This window comes from Leucopleurus acutus, assembly GCF_964270905.1.
Source record: "Leucopleurus acutus genome assembly, chromosome: 16".
Lineage (NCBI taxonomy): Eukaryota > Metazoa > Chordata > Mammalia > Artiodactyla > Delphinidae > Leucopleurus > Leucopleurus acutus.
The window spans coordinates 55,147,392-55,159,496 of record NC_139158.1 but is presented as its reverse complement, the minus strand read 5'-3'; the positions used below and the strand labels follow the sequence as shown (position 1 = coordinate 55,159,496).

At 42.2% G+C, this 12,105-nt stretch overlaps 1 pseudogene across 1 annotated transcript; it reads right to left on the bottom strand.

Moving 5' to 3' along the window:
• Positions 1-5,313: 5,313 nt before the first annotated feature.
• LOC309973513 (EEF1A lysine methyltransferase 2-like) lies at positions 5,314-6,328 on the bottom strand (annotated as a pseudogene). The gene is made up of 2 exons: positions 6,121-6,328; positions 5,314-6,090 (listed from the first exon to the last, which is right to left on the bottom strand). The product of its transcript is annotated as an EEF1A lysine methyltransferase 2-like (transcript).
• Positions 6,329-12,105: the final 5,777 nt, after the last annotated feature.

Genomic DNA, 12,105 nt, shown 5'->3' with positions numbered 1-12,105 from the left:
GCATATTCTTTATCAAATAATAGATATATTAACATGCTTGTGACAATGACTGTGCTATTGTCCTTGAAAAAATGTCTCAGTCTGAAGTAATAAAAGATTCACCTGAGGCCAAAAGTGTCATGTTCTCAGCTTCCTTTGGGCTAATAGGGAGGAGTGTGACTTTTAGATCCATTCTTCAAAGTAAATTCTAAAATATAGCACTAAGATTTGTTGGTTTGTTGGTGTTTGGATACAGAAATGAAAAAAAAAAAAAGGAAAAGAGCAAACATCTGAAATAAAAGAATGTGGAGGGGGCTTCCCTGGTGGCGCAGTGGTTAAGAATCCTCCTGTCAAGGCAGGGGACACGGGTTCGAACCCTGGCCTGGGAAGATCCCACATGCCGCAAAGCAACTAAGCCTGTATGCCACAACTACTGAGCTCGCGTGCCTAGAGCCCGTGCTCCACAACAAGAGAAGCCACCACAATGAGAAGCCTGTGCACCGCAACGAAGAGTAGCCCCCACTCACGGCAACTAGAGAAAGCCCGCGCATAGCAACAAAGACCCAACGCAGCCAAATAAATAAATAAATAAATAAATAAAAGAATGTGGAGGATATAAAGAGAAAGAGATCAGGAAAAGACATTGCTCCCCCAGGCTGGAGGAAGATTAAATAGGTTTGAAGAACCTGTTTCAAAAATTATTATAAGCCATTACTTTTAGAATCCGATTATCTGGAGAGCTCTGGGAATAGCTGGCCAAGGGTCATTTTTCAGGGCTGAGGAGAAAGCCTGGATAGTGGGAAGAACTCCAGACTGGGAATCACAACATCTGGGGTAGGCCAGACAGATCCTTGGATCTTCACGGCCTGTCTCATATCTGCTCTATAAGAAGACAGGGCTCTGACTCTAAGTAACTGTGTGACTTTGGGCAAGTTACTTTCCCTCTCTGGGCTTCAGATTCATCAGTAAAACAAGGATATCCGTTCCATTGGGTTGTTGTGAGGATGACTGAATTTAAGCAAAACACTCAGAGTAGTGCCCAGTGTAAGGCAATGGTGCAGAAAACAGTGGCTGCTACGATTTTTATGGCTGCAGCTTCTCACAGCAAGACCAACGGACAATAGCCCTTCTCCCTTCTTTTCCTTGGCATTTCATTCCTCACAGATGGTGGCTTCTACTTGGTTGATTACTCCTGTTTTGGCAGTTCAGGTAAAGCATTGTCCTCTGGGCATCACCCATGGCTTTTATTCATCTGGAAGGCCTGGTTCTCCTCCTCTTAACTAAGTTAAGACTTGCCTGTGATAATTTAGCCAGATTCTTGTTCAGGTTAACTCTTGGTGACATACTTCTCCAGGAGAGTGTCAGTTTATCATATGGAGAGCAAGCCAGTGTGATGAATCAGTGTGATGAATCTGACAGAAAATTGTTCTAAATCTGGGCACACACACTTCTAAAAGGCTGCTTATTGTCTCTCTAGGTATTTTTTCCAGCCATGGGATCATGACGGGCTGCTCGCAAAGGTGAGTGGGAAGCGCTGGGGGTCATGGCTGCTGGAGGCAGTCCTCGTGGGACAAGGAGTTAGGATACAAATATCGTTCCGGTTTCTGGGGGCTGCCATAACAAAGTACCACAAACTGTGTAGTTTAAAACAATAGAAATTTACTTTCTCACAGTTCTGGAGCCCAGAAGTTCAAAATTAAGGTGCTGGCAGGGCTATACTCCCTCCAAAGTCAGTAGAAGAATGTCCTTCCTGCCTCTTCCAGCTTCTGGTGGTCCCAGGCGTTCCTTGGCTTGTGGCAGCATCATTCCAATCTCTGCCTCCATCTTCTCATGACCATCTTCTTTCTACGACCCTCTCCTCTTCACACAATGTTCCTTTTATAAAGATACCAGTCATGCTGGATTAAGGGCCCACCCTACTCCAGTATGAGTAATTACCTCTGCATCAATCCTATTTCCTAATAAGGTCACATTTGGAGGAACTAGGGGTTGGAACTTCAACATATCTTTTTCTGGGGGCAAAATTCAACCCAAGCAGGCCAGCTCCCGCACCCCTCAGGTGGATTAACTCTGAGCCGCATATTCTGTGCCTCCTAGAACTCCCCAGGGGATTGAGCCCCAGGTGCCACAGGTGGCCTGCTCTCTAGTGCACCCTTTATGGGCTCTCTTTACCTCCCTGTCCTGCTCCTACTGGTGACCCTACTGGTGTTTCCTGGGATCACCTCCCAGATAAACCGATTGTCCTCAACTTCTCATCTCAGGGATTGCTTCTGGGAAAGCCCAACCTAAGAAACCATTCAACAGCAAGCTCAAACTCGTCTTATGGTAAATAATGTAACCACACGTTGTAATACATTGCAGTTATAATCTCTTGTGTTACTGTGTCTTGACAGAAGATACTGGGAAATGCTTAACACGTTACAATACATGCAAAGCAATATGTCTCTCCCCTTCTCTACTGCAGTCCAGTAGAAAACAAAATCATTTCCTAAATAAAGAGAATTCAAGGGGCTCAAAATGAATAGGGATTTACTTACTGGATGAGAGAAACACTGCAATGCATCAAATGCCAGCCTGGCAAGTCACACACACACTCACACACACACACACGGTGGGCACTGCTCATGCGGAGAAGCTGCTGGCATATGGAGCACAGCTCTGTATGGTGCCCCAGGCTTGGAAATGATTCACACAGCTTCCTCCTGGCCCACTGCCTGGTGAGGCCCTGTGCTCTAGCACAGCTTTTCATCTTAGTTTGCTGACACTTCCGGGCAGGGGAATGTGCAGGCATGAATGACCTATCAAAGTTGCAGGAGACACCCAAGAGAATCCCACCTGAGCCGTGGTACCCAGCAGAGTGCAGTTAGGACCTCTGGGTGCCACCATTTCTTTGAGAAGGAGTCAAGGACTAACCGGGTTACTGTTTTTTCCCCCTTTAGTCAAAATAATATATGTTGATGGCAAAACATTGAGTGAGTGTTATGAGTTGAATTGTGTGCCTCAAAATGATATGTTGAAGTCCTAACCCCTGGCACCAGTGAATGTGACCTTATTTGGAAATAGAGCTTCTGCAGATGCGATCTATAATAGTTACGATGGGGTCATTAGGGTGGGCCCATATCCAATATGAAGAGGGAAATTTAGATACAGACACATACAGAGAAGAATGCCATGTGACGACAGACATACAGGGAAGAAGTCCATGTGAAGACAGTGGCAGAGACTGGAATTATGCTGCCACCAGCCAAGAAACGCCTGGGGTCACCAGAAGCTGGAAGAGGCTAGGAAGGATTGCCCCCTAGAACTGTCAGGGGGAGTGTGGCCCTACTGACACCTTGATTTGGAACTTCTGGCCTCTAGAATTGTGAAATAAATTTCTGTTTTAAGTCACCCACGTGTGGTACTTTGTTAGGGCACCCTATGTACCTGATATAATGAGAAACAAATGGCCTCTGCCCCTCCTCCCAAATCCTTCTGCAGATGCAGCCATCTATAGTTACTTTACAGTTTTTTTTCTTACTTGAGTATTTAATTGTCACAGTCTCTAATATTTTATCAAGTGATGGGACAGGAGGGGAGAAAGTGTCCTATCATTACAAAATGAAAATCCACAACATACCATTGTAACATATATATAATTGGGAGATCTCAGGTGCTAAATAATTAACTAAATGCAACAATTACTATTTTTAGCTCAGGAGCTAGTCACTTGGACACATAACAGGCCTCAATGAGAAAGTGAAGACCAAAAGGAAGCAGGATGAGCCACATGGACACCTGGGGAAGGACACTTCAGGCGGAGGGAACAGTAGATGCAAAGGCCCTGAAACAGGAATGTGGTTGGCACGTTTGAAGAAGAACAAGCAGGCAGCATGGGGGACAGTCATAGGGGATGAGGGTAGAGAGGGTGGAAGGGTCCAGATCATGCAGGGCTTTGTAGGTCCTGGTAAGGACATTTGCTTTAGCTATTGGAGAGTTCTCTGGAGGACTGACATGATTTGCTTTACATGATAAAAACACTGTGGCTGCTGGGTTGAGAGAAGGCTGTAGGGGAAGTGAGGGCAGAAACACAGAAACCAGCAAGGCCACTGCAAAACATCCTGATGGGTCATCGTGATGGCTTGGACCAGGGTGGTGGCACTGGAGGTGGGGAAAAGTAGTCACACTCAGGATCTAGTTTGGAGGCAGATGACAGGGAGGGCCGATGGATTTGGTGTGGCAGGAGGGAAAGAGAGGCATCAAGGATGATTCCAAGGTTTCAGTCCTGAGCAACTGGGAAGAAGGGAGGTGGGGAAGGTTACAGGAGGGACTGGCTTAGAGGGGAGGTATGCGGAACTCAGGTTGGGATTTGTTAAGTTTGAGATGTGACTACACGCCCAGTGGAAGTGTTGAGTAGGTTGTATGGGCCTGGAGCTCAAGGAAGAGGGCGGCTAAAGACAGTGTGGGAGTCACCATCACAAAGATGGTGTATAAAGCCTCAAAATGGGGTGAGATCACCTAGTGTTATATAAATGAGCCAAAGATGGCCTCTGTATATCTGCCCCAAAGTTGTTTATTTCTTCACTGTAGGCTGAGAACTGTTAGCTCAAAAGCCTGTCAGTGCCAGACTCAAATTTTATACATCCATTCATTTTAAACATAGCCCAAAGGAGCACATTTTTGGACATTCAGGGCCCATCTGCTTTGCATACCTCTGCCAAACTATACTTAGCATCTGCTGGCCATTGATAAGATAGAGCCATGTGACTACAAGACAGACCTCAATCCTTATAAGCTGTGAGACTCCTGCCCCTTGGACCTCTCTGACTCAGCGACTCCCTGCCATGCCGAGCGGCATTACCTAGACACCAAAGGCACCACCCCAACTCCCCTCTCCCTGGGAGTTCTCTTGCCCTCCTCCCCTTGAGTAGCAACCCCCTTGGTGTAGCTTCTGGACAGATTCCTGCTATGAGGAACATCTCTCCCTCCCCGCCCTTGCAAACCTGTCAGAGCATCATCATCACCCAATAAAGTAGGTATGAGCTCCTGCCACCTCATGGTTCTATCTTTTTCTTTTATCAGTTCCCAAATCCCTTGAACATCCTACACCCAGGCAGCAAGTATAGACAAAAAAAAGGAAAAGGTGCAGTTGCTGAGCCCTGGGGCACACTGATATTTTCCTAAACATTCATCTCAGAGATGAAGAGGAACCAGCAACAGAGATGGAGGAAGAAAGGCTAAAAAGGAAGCAGGGAACCAGGAGAGGAAAACTGTCACACAGAGAGGGGTCAACTGCTGCCAATAGGTTTAGAGGACTGAGAAAGAGCTTTGGATTTCACTTTACATCTTTTTTTTTTCCTGTAAATTCACTTACTGCTTTAAAGTTTTTAACTGTTTCAGCAGTTACAGGAATTTTTTTTTAAATCAGAAAGAAAAATATTTACATTTTAAATACAAAAGAAAAATTTTATTCTTGGTTTACCTCTAAAACCCAACCACTTACATGCTCATGGTTTTGTTTTTTTTTGTTTGTTTTTTTTTACTAACCTATTCTATCTATACAACGTGTGCATCCTGTGTGATTACTAAGCATTTATTACCCTTGGATTTTCTGTGTCAGGTTTACTTTGTTGTGGAGTTTCTTTAAAAAAGCTAAGTGAATTTGTCCAATAAAAAGTCTCACATTTTTTGGAAAACCAGTGATGCAACATTGTTTCCAGATCTGCCTCCAAAGCTGAACTTGGGTGTTGGTAGCTCTTTGAGAAGTTCAGATCCTTCACTGAATTCATTTAGCAATGATTCCTTGGTTAAATTATATTAGGTTATTAGAAAAGTCTTTCACTTTTCAACATTCTGGAAAGAGATTTCACTTAATGCTTCACCTTCTCAATTGCACTGTTAGGATTAAGGCTTATGGCATCAATAGTCCCTTTGGCAATACTAGTATGAAATCGAGGCAGCTTTGCAGAAAGATTCAAAAAGTCTTCTACCTTCAACTTAATAAACCTTCTTTCTCTATAATATTTCTGGAAAGCTGTATCAATTCCAGTAATGTTAGGGAAACCAAATTCTGCCATTTCCAGTTTCACTATCAAGTACTGAAGCATCCAGTAGAATCTTGTGTTTTTGCATCTACCTTAGTCAAGCTATACCCACTTCTACAAATGAGATTAATCCTGTATCTCCATATTCTTGGAGAGTTTGCAGTTCTCTCTCACAGATAATAGCATCCCAGTGCTCTTGGGTCCCCAGCCATTGGGACGAAGCCATCCCCTCTGGGACTGCCCCTCTGACTGTGCCTGGGGCCCCAGCGCCACTGCTCTGTTCGTTCCCACCACGCTCCGAAATGCTGCCCTCCTATTCCATTCATCGCTTCACTTAAATCTGTGGTCAGCACACTTTTCCTTAGAGGGCCAGATGGAACATATTTTGGGCTTCGAAGGCCATATGGTCTCTGTCACAACTATTCAGCTTGGCCATAGCAGAAAGCAGCCATGGACAGACAATACTTGAACAAATTAGCCTAGCCGTGTTCCAATAAAACTTCATTTATGGGCACTGCAATTTGAATTTCATGTAATTTTCACATATCACAAAATTATTCTTCTTTTGCCTCCATCCCAACATTTAAAAATGGAAAAAACTGTTTTTAGCTTTAGGCCATACAAAAAAACTGGCGGTGCACCAGATTGGGTCTGTGGGCTGTGGCTTGCTGACACTTGGTTTAAAGCAGGCATATTCTTTCTTATTTTTGTCTCCTCTATTCCTTGAGTCTGTCGCCTTACAGCTACTTTGTGTCACTCACAGGTGATGGAAAAGAACTGTGAGAGGCCACCTTACTTACACGTATTTGTTTGTGGAAAGTACTCCCAGAAAGCAAATAACTTTTCACTCTCACTTCCTCCGCCCTCTGGATTAATTTCTCTACTTTTCCAAGTGTGCTGGTTTAGAATGATAACAACATACAACATATTGAGGCCACCCACATTTTGAAACAAGTTTTCTTTAGTACCTTGTTAACTTTCTGGCAATGTGAAAATGAAATGTCTAAATCTTTCCAGTCCTGTTTCAATCTCATTTAAATGCCAGAAGCCCAGGTTACTAATGAATTGTAAGAGGCAAAAATAAAAGGAGGGGGGAGTACATCACATTAATTTCCTATGCTTCGAAGATTTTGCACTTCCTCAGAAAGGGTCAAAAAACAGTGGGTGCCTAATAAATGTTAATGGGGGTAATTAACAGCTTATCAGTTGCTCTTCAGGTACTCACATTTCTTGCCATCTGACCTGTATTACATAAGGCCAAGAAAAATCTGTAATTTCTTTTACAAAAATTAATACTAGCCCAGAGGCAACATTCTATTTCTAGTAAAGATATCAGATGTAATTGGATCCTTTCTAGCACTAGTTAAATAGAGTCCAAAATCAGGACCATTTAGAACAACATGAATTTTAATAATCAGATTTTTAGGACATGCTTCTTAGTATTTACTATTGCTATTGTAATATTTACAATCAATGCTTTATTTTTTAAATTAATTTTTATTGTAGCATAGTTGATTTACAATGTTGTGCCAGTTTCTGCTGCACAGCAAAGTGAACCAGTCACACATATACATATAAGCCACTCTTTTTTAGATTCTTTTCCCATATAGGTCACCACAGAGCACTGAGTAGAGTTCCCTGTGCCATAGAGTAGGTTCCTATTAGTCATCCACCTTATATATAGTAGTGTGCATGTCAGTCCCAATCTCCCAATTCACTCCCCCTTGCCATTTTCCCCCCTGGCAACCATGAGTTGGCCCCCTACGTCTGTGACTCTCTCTCTTGTCCTGCAAACAAGCTCACCTGTACCATTTTCTTAGATTCCACATACAAGCAACATCATATGATATTTGTCTTTCTCTGTCTGATTTATTTCACTCAGCATGACAATCTCCAACAACAAATGCTTTAAAACAAAATGTACACGCCCTTTTTCTTCAAAAGTTTATACATATTAAAAAAGAATATATTTTTGGCTTTTCCATATATAACCAATAAATGAATGATTACCCATTAAGATCTGGTTCATATGAGGGAATTCCCTGGTGGTCCAGTGGTTAGGGCTCCTAGCTTCCACTGCAGGGGGCCTGGGTTTGATCCCTGGTTGGTGAATTAAGATACCGCAAGCCACGCAGTGCGGCCAAAAAAAACAAAAAACAAAAAACAAAAAAATCTGCTTCATATGAGAGGGGACCAAGATGGCAACACAGAAGGGTCCTGAACTCCCTCATCCCTCATTCGGATACAATGAATGTTCTCAACTTCATCCTTGCCACAGTACCGTACAGTTGAGAGGGAAATGCCAACCCCAACTCCCAGCCTCTCCCTGAGGGCCACAGGGTTTGGACCACAACATAGCACCCCAACATTTAAGAGTCCCACTCAAGGAACCAACGGGCCTCCTAAAGACCTAGCCCTGAAAGCCAAGGCCACTTAGGTCCATGAGACCCACAGGACTGTAGCAAACAAAGTAGCAGTTCTTAATGGCAACCAAACACTTGCTGCTGTGGCCACCCCCCAGGGCTCAGTGCAGAAGTAGCAGAGAACAATACCCATCTCCCAGCCTTTCCCTGAGGGTGTGACTACACACTTTATAAGCTGCTGCTTGAGCGCTAGGCTTCAATTTAGCACACATTTAGGGACTGGCTGTGATCCAGGGCCACCGGAGTCTATGAGCACTTTCCCTACTTTCCACCTCTGGTTTGCCCCAACATTATCCGATTGCCAACCTCTCTGGAAGGAGCTTGTATGCATGTCTGGCATCCCAGCTGCCACCCAAGGAACAGAACCCCAAATCTAATAGCCAATGAGAACTGCATTCACGAGTCCCACAGGACTTTAGCAAAGAAGTTTTTATATGGGTGCAGAAGCACCCCCTGCAGCTATACATCTGGGTTCAGTGTAGAGGGAGCAGGCAAAAAATGCTCACCTCCCAGCTTCTCCCTGGAAAGGGCTTAACTACATACTTTCCCAGCTGCTGCCTGAGGATCCACTTCTAATCAGCCTGCATCTAGGTGCTGACAGCAATTCTACCCTTTGGGATATTGATGGGTCATGGCACACCCTCAATTATTGGGAGCCACTAAGAACAAAGTCAGGTGTACTTAACAGCTTATCAGTTGCTCTTCAAGTAGCTTGGAGATCAGAAAGTCTTGAGAGACAACCAAGAGCTCAGACTGGGCTAATTGATGAGGTTTATCTCCTATATGAGATCATTCTGTCAAGACTGTGAGAGGTGGCTATTGTATCTAATGTGCAGGCACCAAGACTGAGAGTGAAAGAAAATAAACAGAGGAATATGTTCTAAACAAAAGAACACGCAGAATCTCCAGAAACAGATCTTCATGAAAGAGATAAGTGATTTTACCTGATAGAGTTCAAAATAATGGTCATAAAGATGCCCACCAAGGTCAGGAGAGCAATTCATAAATAAAGTGAGAACTTCAAAACAGACAGAAAATATAACTACCAAACAGAATAATTGAATATTGAATAATACAATAACTAAACTGAAAAATTCAACAGAGGCAAACAGAAGAAAGGAGCAATGAACTCAAAGACAGTCCAGTGGAATTCATCCAGTCAGAGCAACAAAAAGAAAATAAGAATGAAAAAGAGTGAACATATCTTAGGAGACCTGAGATACCATCAAGTGGACCAACATACACATTATAGAGGTTCCAGGAGAAGAGAGAGAGAAAGGAGCAGAAAGCTTATTCAAAGAAATAATGGCTGAAAAGTTCCCTAACTTGGAGGAAAAAAAAACAGACATCCAGATAAAGGAAACTCAAAGAGTACCAAATTAGATGAACCTATACTGACACACATTACGATTAAATTGTCAAAAGTTAAAGGCAAGGAGAGAGACTTAAAAGCAACAAGAGAAAAGCAACTTGTTACGTACAAGAGAACCCCCATAAGACTACAAGTAGATTTTTCAGCAGAAACTTTACAGGCCAGAAACAAGTGGGATGATATATTTAAAGTGCTGAAAGAAAAAACTGCCAACCAAGAATACTATATGCAGCAAAGTTGTCCTTCAGAATTGAAGGATAGAATTTTCCAAACAAACAAAAGCTGAAGTTTATCACCACTAGATCAGCCTTACAGGAAATGCTAAAGGGAGTTTTTCAAGCTGAAATGAAAGCTACTAATAAGCTATTTAGTAACATGAGAACATATGAAAGTATAAAATTCACTTACAAAGGTAAAATATAGAGTTAAATTCAGAATATGCTAATATTGTAATAGTGGTGGGTAAGTCACTTATAAAGACAAAAGTATTAAAATATAACTACAATAATTTATTAATGGACACACAACATGAAAAAGACAGAACATCAAAAATACAAAATGTAGGAGGAGTGTAAAAGCGTAGACTTTTTGTATGTGAATATATATCCAAAGAAAATGAAATCAGTATCTTGAAGAGATATTTGCACTCCCACGTTCATTGCAGCATTATTCACAATAGACAAGATATGGAAACAACCTAAGTGTCCACCAACAGATGAATGGATAAAGATGTGGTATATATATATAATGGAATATTATTCAGCCACAAGAAAGAGGGAAATCCTGACACTTGTGACAACATGGATAGACTCTGAGGGCATGATGCTAAGTGAAATAAGCCAAATACTGTATGATGTCACTTATATGTGGAATCTAAAAAAATCAAACTCATAGAAACAAAGTAAAATGGTGACTGCCAGGGGCTGGGCGGTGGGGGAAATGGGGAGATACTGGTCACAAGGCACAAACTTTCAGTTATAAGATGAATACATTCTGGCAATTTAAGAATGTATACATTCTGGCAATTTAATGTAGAGCATAGTGATTATAATTAACCATAATTATATACTGGAAAGTTGCTAAGAGAGTACATTTTTAATGTTCTCGCCCCCAACCCAAATGGTATGTCACAGGTGGAGGTGTTAGCTAATTCTGCAATACATAACTGCATCAAATCAACACTGAACACCTTAAATTTACACAATGTTATTATGTCAATTACAACTCAATAAAACGTCATACAATTTTAATGTACCTTTATGCTAAATAATCTTCTAACTGGCACCACTGTATATTTCCAAGTACCCTAATCCAATGGAGAAGTAAGATGGACATTACATAATGATTTTGTCTTTACTTTTTGATGGCCACTCATTGAAGTGCTATTTCACATAGCTCTCCTGGTGACTGGATGTCTAGTAGTCATAGAACTACCCACTCATGTGCTCCAAAGGTGGATGTCCACTTTATAAACAAGACACTCTTGATATGTGTGTATACACAGAAGTGTTTCTCAAGGAGTGGGTTCTGGCCCAGCAGCACTAGTGTCACCTGGAAACTTAGAAATGCAAATTTCCCGCCCCATTGCAGACTTAATACTTAGAAACTCAGTGGAGCCCAGCAATCAGTGTTTTAATAAGCCCCCCAGGGGATTCTGGTACACACTAAATTTTCAAACCACTGAATTAAATCATCAGTACTCAAAGATGAAGTAAATTACATGAATGAGAAAACATTAGCAAGTAAAGGTTAACTTTAAGTTAACCTGGTGCAAAAGTCCACAAGTCAACTCCAGGGGCAGCTATATGGGCGCACAGGTCCTTGGCAGTGCAGACCCCCACACTGAATGGAATGAGATGGGACTTGAAAACTGGTTGAGTTTCAAGTAGGAGATGGTTCTAACAACAGTGACCAGTGGAGACCAGCCACTACTGAATCTAGTCTGTGCATATATTGTGTTCTCTTCGACCAAACTTGACTGGTTGCATGTGAGTGACAACTGTTTGCAAGCACATGTTCAGTGACATGCCAATCCAGGCAGGTTTTCTTACAAAGACCATGTGTCACAATCAGCTGAAAGCCAATGAATGCGGCATCACTGACAGCATCATTCATGTAAGTCAGACGGATCACAGTAGGAAATGCTTTTATTCTTTAAAAGCAATTGTTTTAAGAAAAAGGAATCAGAACTGTAGTTGTTGGTAACCACACTGGCCATTTTTAGAATAGTACATGCTATTAGGAAAAAGCAATTTTTTTTTTCTGAGATGCCCCTTGCTGGATGATTGCATCTATTCTATAACGACAT